The sequence below is a fragment of the Hemiscyllium ocellatum genome, chromosome 34 (assembly GCF_020745735.1).
Source record: "Hemiscyllium ocellatum isolate sHemOce1 chromosome 34, sHemOce1.pat.X.cur, whole genome shotgun sequence".
NCBI classification, from domain to species: Eukaryota; Metazoa; Chordata; class Chondrichthyes; order Orectolobiformes; family Hemiscylliidae; genus Hemiscyllium; species Hemiscyllium ocellatum.
In genome coordinates, this window is record NC_083434.1 from 11,173,538 (window position 1) to 11,184,665 (window position 11,128).

The 11,128-nt window shown below is 42.0% G+C and overlaps 1 protein-coding gene across 2 annotated transcripts in view; it reads right to left on the bottom strand.

Moving 5' to 3' along the window:
• LOC132832198 (probable thiopurine S-methyltransferase) overlaps window positions 1-4,558 on the bottom strand; it is a 43,034-nt gene extending 38,476 nt beyond the window's left edge. For both annotated transcript variants that reach the window (XM_060849977.1, XM_060849978.1), the window contains exon 1: window positions 4,441-4,558. The gene's annotated coding sequence lies outside the window, so the exon portion shown is untranslated. The remainder of the gene's footprint in view (window positions 1-4,440) is intronic.
• Between the last annotated feature and the right edge of the window lie 6,570 nt (window positions 4,559-11,128).

Here is an 11,128-nt window from a genome sequence, read left to right on the forward strand (position 1 = left end):
TTACAATTTCACGTTTACTTTTGTCCTTGGTTATTTGCTAATTCTAAAAGTATGGCCTCTTTCTTTCCTTCTAAACTTTATTGGCAAAGTGAGAATCAAGTTCAAATCCCAGAACCTCTTCTGCAAGTTTAAGAGCCATTTCTCTCACTTTTAATTTAATCAACCCCACGTCACCAAAATTAAACAACTGTTTCACTTGCATTTTATTTAAATATCTAGGACACTAACCTGCAAGTGTTTAAATCAACTGGGATTTGTCATACCCCCAAATCTATCTAAACCAGTTCAAACCACAGACCCAAAACCCCAAACTGTTACAACACTGAGTAAACCCTTCTGCTTAATTTAAAACCAGCAACACAAAAGATGTATCCTGTGCAATAATCTGTAAAAATTCTTTACATAGGCCAAGAACTAAGTAAAAATTAGCAACTTTATTTCTTAAAGTATAACAGAATAATTAACTAACCACTATTTACAACTCCTTCCTCTAACCTATCTTTTACCTTCCCTTCTATAAATATGAGTTCGACAAAACTCCCAATTAAGATTTTAAAAAACAACACTTCTTATCTCAAAACCAGGCAGCTGTAGGTTCTCGTCTTTGGATCTTCATTTCTCCTTATTAGAAATTTCTGCGTCACAGGTTACTGATCAAAAAGGGACTTTAAGAGTTTTTTTTCAAGCAGTCTGTTCCATGTCACTGGCTTTTAAGATTGTCAATATACTCAATTCAAATTTGATTGGAAATTGGTATTTTTTCGGGATATAATTTAAATTGATTGGCCGAATTTGAATTTGTTTGTGTCTCCAGGCAACAAACTAATCGAGTTTTTTGACTCAGGGTTACGTTGTTGCCTTATTGAGAACACTTGGTGCTGTGTCTGCGAGTTCTGCTTTTAACTCTCCTAAAAAGGTACACCCACATCTTCATAACAGTAGCCTCAAGTTGTTATCAAACTTACTAATTTAATGTTTGTGTCATCAGGAAACTTAGTATCTTTGTGCCTTTATTCAAGTCATTCACATATTCCCTGTGGCACACCACTGAGTACATCATGCTGACCAGAAATTTACCAATTGATATCTACTCTGCTTCCTGTTGTCTAGTGATTCTTCTATCCATGCCAATATGCTACCCCCTATACCATGAGCTTTTATTTCCTGTAATAACCTTTGATGTGGCACTAGATCAAATGCCTCTGGAAACCTAAGTACAGTACACCAGTTCACATTTGTCTGCAGCACATTTTACTTCAAAGAACTCCAATAGATTGGTTGAATATAATTTCAGGTTCACAAAACCATGTTGATTCTGGTTGACTATCTTGAACTTTTCTAAGTGCTTTGCCGCAATATAGAACAATACAGCACAGAACAGGCCCTTCGGCCCACGATGTTGTGCCGAACATCTATCCTAGATTAAGCACCCATCCATGTACCTATCCAATTGCTGCTTAAAGGTCGCCAATGATTCTGACTCTACCACTCCCACGGGCAGTGCATTCCATGCCCCCACCACTCTCTGGGTAAAGAACCCACCCCTGACATCTCCCCTAAACCTTCTACCCTTCACCTTAAATTTATGTCCCCTTGTAACACTCTGTTGTATCCGGGGAAAAAGTTTCTGACTGTCTACTCTATCTATTCCTCTGATCATCTTATAAACCTCTATCAAGTCACTCCTCATCCTTCACCATTCCAACGAGAAAAGGCCGAGAACTCTCAACCTATCCTCGTATGACCTATTCTCCATTCCAAGCAACATCCTGGTAAATCTTCTCTGCACCCTCTCCAAAGCTTCCACATCTTTCCTAAAGTGAGGCGACCAGAACTGCACACAGTACTCCAAATGTGGCCTAACCAAAGTCCTGTACAGCTGCAACATCACTTCACGACTCTTGAATTCAATCCCTCTGCTAATGAACACTAATACACCATAGGCCTTCTGACAAGCTCTATCCACCTGAGTGGCAACTTTCAAAGATCTATGTACATAGACCCCAAGATCCCTCTGTTCCTCCACCTGACTAAGAACCCTACCGTTAACCCTGTATTCCGCATTCTTATTTGTTCTTCCAAAATGGACAACCTCACACTTGGCAGGGTTGAACTCCATCTGCCACTCCTCAGCCCAGCTCTGCATCATATCTAAGTCCCTTTGCAGCCGACAACAGCCCTCCTCACTGTCCACAACTCCACCAATCTTCGTATCATCTGCAAATTTACTGACCCACCCTTCGACTCCCTCATCCAAGTCATTAATAAAAATTACAAACAGCAGAGGACCCAGAACTGATTCCTGCGGAACTCCACTTGTAACTGGGCTCCAGGCTGAATATTTACCATCCACCACCACTCTCTGACTTCGACCGGTTAGCCAGTTTTCTATCCAATTGGACAAATTTCCCTCTATCCCATGCCTCCTGACTTTCTGCATAAGCCTACCATGGGGAACCTTATCAAATGCCTTACTGAAATCCATGTACACTACATCCACTGCTCTACCCTCATCCACATGCTTGGTCACCTCCTCAAAGAATTCAATAAGACTTGTAAGGCAAGACCTACCCTTCACAAATCCGTGCTGCCTGTCCCTAATCAAGCAGCGTCTTTCCAGATACTCATAAATCCTAACCCTCAGTACCCTTTCCATTACTTTGCCTACCACAGAAGTAAGACTAACTGGCCTATAATTCCCAGGGTTATCCCTATTCCCTTTTTTGAACAGGGGCACAACATTCGCTACTCTCCAGTCCCCTGGTACCACCCCCGTTGACAGTGAAGACGAAAAGATCATTGCCAACGGTACTGCAATTTCCTCTCTTGCTTCCCACATAATCCTAGGATATATCCCGTCAGGCCCGGGGGACTTGTCTATCCTCAAGTTGTTCAGAATGTCCAACACATCTTCCTTCCTAACAAGTATCTCTTCTAGCTTACCAGTCCGTTTCACACTCTCCTCTTCAACAATACAGTCCCTCTCGTTCGTAAATACTGAAGAAAAGTACTCGTTCAAGACCTCTCCTATCTCTTCCGACTCAATACACAATCTCCCACTCCTGTCCTTGATCGCACCTACCCTCGTTCTCGTCATTCTCATGTTTCTCACATACGCATAAAATGCCTTGGGGTTATCCTTGATCCTATCCGCCAAGGATTTTTCATGCCCTCTCTTAATCCCTTTCTTCAGGTCCCTTCTGGCTGTCCTGTATCCCTCCACTGCTCTGTCTGAACCCTGTTTCCTCAACCTTATGTAAGCCTCCTTCTTCCTCTTTACTAGACATTCAACCTCCCTCGTCAACCAAGGCTGCCTCACACAACCATTTCTTTCCTGCCTGATAGGTACAATATCTTTAATAATAACTTCTCACATCTTTCCTATGACGTACATTAAGCCAACTGGCCCGTGGTTTCCCACCAGCTGTCTCCTTCCCTCTTCAAATAAAGGAATTACCTTACCAGAATCTAGGGAACTTTGGAAAATTAAAAAAAACAGTACAACAGTCTCTGAATAGCCAGCGCCTTTAAGATTCTAGGATAAAGTCTAACAGAACTCAGAGCTTGGCAGCTGCAGCTCCAACAATTTATTCAATACCACTATGGTGAGAGCGACTTTCCTGAGCTCCTCCTTCCCCGTCCATTTTATTTTATTTACAGCTATTTGTGGGACTTTATTTATACTCTTTATAGTGAAGACCGATGCAAAATACCAGTTCAAATGATATGCCATCTCCTTATTTTCCAGTTTAGGAAAAAAGTATTTACAGTTATTTGTGGACTTAATTGGACAGCCCCTTCCAAACAGCGGTGTAGGGTTTTATAATTCTTAACCGTTCCCTTGGAACAGTCGAGAGAAAAAGTCCCAACCTCTCTCCAACTAGTTTAGCACAACCCAACATGAGACTGTGATTGTCTCCATTCCTTGAAAAAAAAGTCAATAGCCTATAACGTGGCGGAGCATTGATGTGTCGATTTTCAATACTTTCTTGTGCCTCAACCCTGTCGCAATGGGCTTGTGGGAAACGAGCGAGTCAATTGAACGGGACGGAGCCAGGCAAATGATGCGAAGCGATAATACCGTTTAAAACCATCGTTATACCAATTTCTACGCGAGGACGACGATGGCTCCCCGTACAAAATAAAAAGCTAGATCGCCAAACCAGTGGATAACAGGAAAGTTAACCAGACACCCGAATATGCCTCGTTGGACCAGAAATGATGAGTCCAGTCGCGAACGTTCAAAACTTAGGCAGGCACCGGTCACTCGCTGCCCAGGACATTGCAAAGTAGAAGCTTGCAACCTGTCAGCAAGTGGAAACATCAGTTTTTTTCTAATGTTACTGATTTAAATTATTAATAAAATATTCTTTTCTAAATACAACAAACGGCTGTCCATATATTTTCTACAACACCGATATTTTAGAAAGAATTAATTACCTGGTCTCCTGGAAGGCTGTCAGTTACGTGCTACTTAATTCTTCCAAGTCCAAAGATTTATGTGATTTGAACTCAACAACATCAGTAATAAAACACACATCCCACATTTCCGGCTTCCGATAACCGATACTTTCGAAGTGCCGTGAGCACCCTCTAGATTGGAGGAGTCCAGTCCCATGAAGATGTTGCAAACTTAACTGTCCAATGAAAACCCCAGAAATCGACCCTTTTTTTGTGAGCCGAGGTCCGCTCGCAGGAGGCAGGGATGCTGCTGCTGGTTATTCAGGGTCTAAGTTGGGAAAGGACATGAATAGTCTGCTGTCGATGGTCACACTAGCTTTCGCAGCGTCGCCCCTTCATCATGTGGTTGCCAACAGCTAGTGCTTCCAGTTAAACCTGTTGGTCTATAAACTGGTGTTGTGTGATTTTAAACTTTGTACACCCCAGTCCAACGCCGGCACCTCCAAATCAGGACTACCACCGCTTCAACCAAAGCCGAGATTTCCCATGGCCAGACAGTGCTTTCTCTGGTATGGAGGGGAGTTGCGCACTGTGACCTACCAAATTCTGGACATGTGGAAATTAAGATTTGGATGAGCAACTTCCTTCACGCCCAGAACTCTTTGAAAGTATCCGTTTTTAGTCGGGCAATTTGGAGGGTGTCTACAGTTAATAGATGGCCAGGAAAAGTTAGGTAAATAAAAGCCTTGTCTAACTTCTAAGTAAAATGAGACGTGAGATAGCTTTGGCAAATAGAATTAAGGAGAATCCAAAGGGTTTTTCCAAATATATTAAGGACAAAAGGGTAACTAGGGAGAAAATAGGGCCCCTCAAAGATCAGAAAGGTGGCCTTTGTGTGGAGCCACAGAAAATGGGGGAGATACTAAATGAATATTTTGCATCAGTATTTACTGTGGAAAAGGAAATGGAAAATATAGTCTGTAGGGAAATAGATGGTGACATTTTGCAAAATGTCCAGATTACAGAGGAGGAAGTGTTGGATGTCTTGAAATGGTTAAAAGTGGATAAATCCCCAGGATCTGATTAAGTGTACCCGAGAACTCTGTGGGAAGTTAGAGAAGTGATTGCTGGACCTCTTGCTGAGATATTTGTATCATTGATAGTCACAGGTGAGGTGCCAAAAGACTGAAGGTTGGCAAACGTGGTGCCACTGTTTAAGAAGGGCGGTAAGGACAAGCCGGGGAACTATAGACCGGTGAGCCTGACCTCGTTGGTGGGCAAGTTGTTGGAGGGAATCCTGAGGGACAGGATGTACATGTATTTGGAAAGGCAAGGAATGTTTAGGGATAGTCTACATGGCTTTGTGCGTGGGAAATCATGTCTCACAAACTTGACTGAGTTTTTTGAAGAAGTAACAAAGGAGATTGATGAGGGCAGAGCAGTAGATGTGATCTATGTGGACTTCAGTAAGGCATTCAACAAGGTTCCGCATGGGAGACTGGTTAGCAAGGTTAGATCTCATGAAATATAGGGAGAACGAGCCATTTGGATACAGAACTGGCTCAAAGGTAGAAGACAGAGGGTGTTGGTGGAGGGTTGTTTATCAGACTGGAGGCCTATGACCAGTGGAGTGCCACAAGGATCAGTGCTGGGTTCTCTACTTTTTGTCATTTACATAAATGATTTGGATGCGAGCATAAGAGGTACAGTTAGTAAGTTTGCAGATGACACCAAAATTGGAGGTGTAGTGGACAGTGAAGAGGGTTACCTCAGATTACAACAGGATCTGGACCAGATGGGTCAATGGGCTGAGAAACAGCAGATGGAGTTTAATTCAGATAAATGCGAAGTACTGCATTTTGGGAAAGCAAATCTGAGCAGGACCTATACACTTAATGGTAAGGTCCTAGGGAGTGTTGCTGAACAAAGAGACCTTGGAATGCAGGTTCATAGCTCGTTGAAAGTGGAGTCGCAGGTAGATAGGATAGTGAAGGCGGCGTTTGGTATGCTTTCCTTTATTGGTCAGAGTATTGAGTACAGGAGTTGGGAGGCCATGTTGCAGCTGGACAGGACATTGGTTAGGCCACTGTTGGAATATTGCATGCAATTCTGATCTCCTTCCTATTGGAAAGATGTTGAGAAACTTGAAAGGGTTCAGAAAAGATTTACAAGGATGTTGCCAGGGTTGGAGGATTTGAGCTATAGGGAGAGGCTGAATAGGCTGGGGCTGTTTTCCCTGGAGCGTCGGAGGCTGAGGGGTGACCTTATAGAGGTTTACAAAATTATGAGGGGCATGGATAGAATAAATAGACAAAGTCTTTTCCCTGGGGTCGGGGAGTCCAGAACTGGAGGGCATAGGTTTAGGGTGAGAGGGGAAAGATATAAAAGATACCTAAGGTGCAACTTTTTCACGCAGAGGGTGGTATGTGTATGGAATGAGCTGCCAGAGGATGTGATGGAGGCTGGTACAATTGTAATATTTAAGAGGCATTTGGATGGGTGTATGAATAGGAAGGGTTTGGAGGGATATGGGCTGGATGCTGGCAGGTGGGATTAGATTGAGTTGGGATATCTGGTCGGCATGGACAGGTTGGACCGAAGGGTCTGATTCCATGCTGTACATCTCTATGACTCTAACTATTAACCTGAGCCCCAATTTACCCAACTAACCCCCAAATACACCTTCCCCGACTCCTTACACTCCCACAAACTCCAATCCCTCCCAGATCTGATAAGACCCATGTTCCCAACAAAGTAACCCTTCTCCCCTACCCCAGACGCAATAATGCCTCACTCCTAGAACCCAGTAACTCCCCTCTCCAGGACCCTGCAACCCTGTCCTGAGGTCCTGACACCAGTTCTCCATTCTGCACCTTCTCCCTCCCAGATTCAACACTTCACTTACAAGACACAAGAGTGCCCTTCCCCTTACATCCCAACATCTCCTTCTATGCTCCCCCCAGGACATCACTCCCTTCCCCCAATACCTGCCATTCTCAGGATCTGACGTCTTCCCTCCCCCCAGTACCCAATTCACTCTTTCCTACCAACTGACCTGAGAGTCCCTTCTCCTCTCCAGTCCCCTCAAGAGACCCAACACCTCTTGACCACGCTGACCTACCCTAAACACTCAAATGGTTACCTGGAACCCTTCCTGCTTGGCACCCTACCAACCCTACAGCTAACCTACATGACACCCTTCCCACCTGGGTTTCGAACTTCACACTTACACATTTCAGCTGCCAAAGTGGCTGTCTGTGCTGCTGGGCATTTAAAACATAAGATAAGCTACTACTGTCATGAAAGTTAAAAATCGCACAACACCAGGTTATAGTCCAATAGGTTTATTTGGAAGCACCAGCTTTCAGAGTGTTGGACTATAACATGGTATTGTATGATTTTTAACTTTACACCCCAGTCCAACACCGGCATCTTCAAATCATGACTGTCATGAAAATGTGAGTGTGGCTTGCCTTCTGTTAAATATCCTGCAGTATAAAGACACAGTTGGATTTAAAGTATGTTCCTCATGACTGGAATCATCTGTCAGAAGTGTGCAGCTATTTCTTTAGAGAAAAAAAAAGCACTGAGAGGCAATCTGACTGTTATTGCCAAACTTGGAAAATCTGACCTAATATTTTCTCTCAGCTCACATCACTAAAGCAAAATGTCTAGTCATTTCCTCATTGCTGTTTATGTCCAATTTTAATTCCCTATGTTACTAAAGTTACTGCATTTGTTTTCATGCCAGAAGTTACAGTCAAATCAGGCACAAATAACCTTTTTGTTTAAAGTAGACATTGATATCCCAGATACATACTGAGACAATACAATCACAATAGTCTACTGTCTTGAACAAATAAATGAATCTTTACAATACAAGATTAGAAAAGCAAGAACAAACTATTTTATATATATAAACTATACTCTAACACTTAGATGTAACAAGGTAAATCTGATTTAACAGATATATGATGGTCAAACACTCCACACACTGTACTTTAAATAGTTAATACAGACAAGACCGATTCTACTCAGACATGAGTGATATTGTAGGTAAACAAACTGCATTAAAAATCTATTTCCATTCAAGGATTCGAAAGATTTACGTTTGAAGATTTTGTTTAGAACCCACTCAAAATCTCTCTAACTTACATTGTTGAAGCAATGTGGGTCATAGTTTTAAGCTGGTTGGAGGAAAGTATAGAGGGGATGTCAGAGGCGGGTTCTTTACACAGAGTTGTGAGAGCATGGAATGCGTTGCCAGCAGCAATTGTGGAAGCAAGGTCATTAGGGACATTTAAGAGACTACTGGACATGCATATGGTCACATAAATTTGAGGGTGCATACATGAGGATCAGTGGTCGGCACAACATCGTGGGCTGAAGGGCCTGATCTGTGCAGTACTGTTCTATGTTCTTCTAACTACTTGCATCTTGCTGTTTTTCTATCTCTCCTCCTGAGAATAAATTCCCAGCATTCCTGAGGCTGCTCATTAGTGGCACAATTTCAACTTTTATCTAACAGTGAGCTGAATTTCTCTAAACTCCAATCTTTCCTAGCTGTATCAAGAAAAGTTTACTTGTGGACTCCCTGCACTGAGCTATCAATAGCGCCCAGGGGCTTTTCATGCCCTGATTGCCTACTGTGCTAACAGCAGCACATGTGATTCCTGAAACCACATTTCTGCTTCAGCACTCTCTGACCTTCACACTATAACTCTGAGCTCTGAACTGCATCTAACTTCTCTCTTAGTGAATACAAATATATTCAACTCCATGATAGCATGGACTGCCCTGAGCTATCCTTATATGATCTTGTGGCTAAGTATCCTTCAGTTGCAATTTTGACTTTGATCTAATGAAGCAAATGGGTTTACAGCCTTTCAGAATTCAGTGAAAGCTTTTAATCCTACATGTCAGCTCAGCAAACCCAACTGTTGTTTTTACTCTAACCATTCCAGATGTTATGGAAAGCAATGTGGCCCCAAACTTTAAATACACTAGGCGCCAAGATGCATGAGACCCATTTTTTTTACTGTAAGACATGAATTACTAAAAACTAAAATACATGAACCGTGTAATAGAGATTCACACTGCATTTGTAAAACACCCCCTCTGGCTGTAGTGCAAGAATTTATCACCAAGAACCTAAATTCAGCAAGGGAGGGAAGAGAATGGAATGAGAGGGGAAAAAAGAGAGGAAAACTGCAAGAGTCACCAGGAGGTGGGGAGATTTTGGGGAAAATAGCACCTCTGAGGGAGTGAAAGAGACTGCAGCAGTCAGCCAGGGAGAGAGAAACAATGGCGATCATTTCAGAAGCAAGCAACTGTGGGAGTCACTGAGGGAAATTCTGCAGGAGTCATTGAGGGAGAGTGAAACTGCAGGAATTGAAAAGTGGAGCTGTTCAGCAATTGGGGTTAGTAGATTGGGAAGTGAAGAACACGCCTGACAACTGAACCTTTTAAAGCATAAATTCTCTTAAATTGTCTTGGTGAATTGACATCCTTTTTTAATTCTTAAAAATCGTTATTATTTATTTGTTGGATCATTTATTTTTGTAATTAACAATGGAACAGCGCTCTTGGTATTTACCCATTTTGCAACGATGGGTTGTCTACCTCTGGGAAAAAAAATTTCTAATACCGAGGAGTTTTTATTTTTGTACCCTCTCTTATGAGCATAAGAACGAGGAGCAAAAGTAGAAAATTTAGCCCCTCAAGTCTGTTCCGCTATTCAGCATGATCATGGCTGATCTCATCTTGGCCTCAACTCCACTTTCTTGTCTGCTGCTCCACAACCCTTCAACTTGTTAGCAATGAAAAATCCCTGCCCTCCTTAAATTTTCTCAATGTCCCAGTATCCTCCACATTCTGTGGTAGTGAATTCCATGGATTTACAATCTATTGAGAGGAATAATTTTTCATCTATTTTAAATTTGCTATCTTGTACCCTAAAACTGTGGCCTCTTATTGTAGAGTGTTCTATGAGGAATCAACCTATGTTTGGTTGGTTCTGTTGTAACGAGTGTTTCTTCTAAGTAAATTGGGTTTAATGTGATTGAAAATTTTAGACCGTTATTTGTAAAATGCAAACTTTCTTTACCTGTATTAGCTATGTGTTTCTGACCCCATTAGTTTAAATGGCGTCGCTATGGTGTGATTTCCTTATAACACAAGATCACGCGGGAATGGAACTATTGTGTTATATCAGAACCAACTGTACTTATCAACACCCTTTAGTATCTTATATACATACCTCAATTATATCTCCTCTCATTCCTCGAAATAGCAAGTATTGGTCTAAACTACTCAATCTCTATTCATAAGACAAACCTCTCATTTCTGGAATCAGTCTTGTGAACTTTCTCTAAACTGCTTCCAATGCATCCACATTCTTCCTCAAGTCAGAAGACCAGAACTGTTTACACTACTCCAAGTGTCGCCTCACTAATGTCTTTCAGCCTGCAACAATACTTCCTGACTTTTATACTCTATTCCTTTAGCAATTAATATTTGAATACCATTCGCTGATTTTTTTCATGAATGCAGTAAGATTGTAATACAAGTGTGAGGAAAACACATTACCTGTGGCCTCACCAGTCAGTGGGATGTATCCTTGAAAAACAGTGCTTTTTATGTATAGAAGTACGCAGTTATTTTGAAGGAATCTTTTGTTTCTTGTGCTAATTTAAATATTGTGGTATCCAGGATGGTAATACTTCCC